We start from the raw sequence: 2532 nt of genomic DNA on the forward strand, positions 1-2532 counted from the left end.
TTTTCTTTTTCTCCTTTATTTTTCAGTTTTTTTCCTTTTTTTAGTTTTTTTTCTTTTTAGTTCTTTTAGTTTTTACCTTTTTTAGTTTTTTTTAGTTTTTTAGATGAAAATTTTTTTAGTTTTATTCCTTTTTTTCTTTTCAGTTTTTTATTGGTTTTTACCTTTTTTTTAGCTTTTTTAGTTTTTTTTCGTTTTTTCTTTTTACTTTTTTTTTTAGTTTTTATCTTTTTTATTTTTTTTATTTTTATTCTTAATTTTTTTTTATTAGTTTTTAGTTTTTTTTGTAGTTTTTGCCTTTTTTAGTTTTTTCAGTTTTTTTTTTTAGTTTTTAGATTTTTACCTTTTTTAGCCTAACCAGGATTTGAACCTGGGACCTTCATTCTCCGTTCTGACACCCTCTCTCACCGAGTGACTACTCCAGCATGTTCATTTTGGTGTTTTAAATGGTATATTATTAACCAAATTAATGTGTTTTACAATATACTAAGCATCGTCATAACAAAAATGACGACAACTAATTTCATGACTTCAGTCAACACAGAAATTAAGTTCTGAAATTAAGTCATGAAATTAGTTGCCGTCATTTTTGCTTTGACGGTGACGTCATTCAAGTTATATAAGACATATGTTCACGTAGAAATCTATTAATGTTTAAGTTTACAATGACTGATAAAGATGCTCAAAGAGTCTATGCCAAAAAACTTGCTGCTGATAGAGAAAGTCAGAAAAGAAAGCGTGCCGAGGAACTATCAGCAGCAAGTTTTTTGGCATAGACTCTTTGAGCATCTTCATCAGTCATTGTAAACTTAAACATTAATAGATTTCTACGTGAACATATGTCTTATATAACTTGAATGACGTCACCGTCAAAGCAAAAATGACGACAACTAATTTTCATGACGTCAGCCGACACAGAAACATGACGTCACCTGAAAACTAATTTCATGACGTCAGCCGACACAGAAACATGACGTCACCTGATCCACAGATCCACAGACAGACAACTTATTTTTATATATATAGATTTGTGCGTACGTATGGCAAACAAACCTCTTCAGGATTTGGGAATGCCTTCACCTAACCGTATCGCTGCTGTTTCGACATGTGTAGAATTGGATCGTGAACAAAGTTACAGTACGAGTGATCTATTGTCGTATGTACAAAATAACATTTCCAAGTTAACGTCGGAACAAAAAGACATTTATGCTACGATAATGCATTGTGTCGATAACAACGTTGGAGAAATTTTCTTTTTGGATGTGCCAGGAGGTACTGGTAAAACATTTGTGATAAAACTGATTCTGGTATCAATTCGATCAAAAAATGATATAGCGTTGGCAATTGCGTCGTCCGGAATAGCCGCAACATTGCTGCCTGTTGGAAGAACTGCTCATTCCGCTTTGAAATTGCCTCTGAATTTGCATTCTACAGAAACTCCCACGTGCAATATTTCCAAATCATCTGGAATGGGTAAAGTATTGCAGCAATGCAAACTTATTATTTGGGATGAGTGCACAACAAAAAATCGCTCGAGGCTCTGGATCAATGCTTGAAAGATTTGAGAGGGAAGTCGAAACCCTTTGGCAGCACATTAATATTGCTTGCGGGAGATTTCAGGCAAACATTACCTATAATACCTAGATCAACTCCTGCAGACGAAATAAATGCTTGCCTGAAAAATTCTAATTTATGGGCACACGTAAAAATATTAAAATTAACTACAAATATGCGTGTCCGATTGCAAAACGATGACTCTGGTCAAACATTTTCAGATCAATTGCTGACAATTGGAAACGGAAACCTCCCAGTAGACTCAATTTCAGGACGTATACAACTACCTGCTGATTTCTGTAATTTAGTGACGTCCAAAAATGAATTGATTGAAAAAGTATTTCCGAGTATTCTAAAAAATTAAAAAAATAATAAATGGCTAAGTGAAAGAGCGATTCTCGCACCCAAAAATATAGACGTCCACGAAATCAACAATATTGTTTTGACCAAGATTCGAGACCAGGCAGTGCTTTACAAGTCAGTCGACACAGTTTCGGAACCAAATGAAGCGGTTAATTATCCATCTGAATTTTTAAATTCCATAGATCTTTCAGGGTTTCCACCACACGTGCTACAACTAAAAATAGGCGTACCAATAATACTTTTAAGAAATATAAACCCACCAAAGCTTTGCAATGGCACTCGACTTGCCGTAAAAAAAAAACAATGGAAAACCTAATAGAGGCCACAATCTTGACAGGGCCTTTTGAGGGTGAGGCTGTTCTTATTCCTCGCATTCCCATGATTCCAACAGATCTGCCTTTTCAATTTAAAGATTGCAATTCCCAATTCGATTAGCATTTGCAATCACCATTAACAAAGCTCAAGGTCAATCATTAGAAAAATGTGGTATAGATCTTAATACTGATTGTTTTTTCCCATGGACAATTGTACGTTGCTTGTTCGAGGGTCGGTAAACCTGACAATCTATTTATATGCAGCGACAATTGGACAGCGAAGAATGTTGTATATTTGCAAGTT

The sequence above is a fragment of the Artemia franciscana genome, unplaced genomic scaffold, assembly GCF_032884065.1.
Source record: "Artemia franciscana unplaced genomic scaffold, ASM3288406v1 Scaffold_1634, whole genome shotgun sequence".
Taxonomy (NCBI): Eukaryota; Metazoa; Arthropoda; class Branchiopoda; order Anostraca; family Artemiidae; genus Artemia; species Artemia franciscana.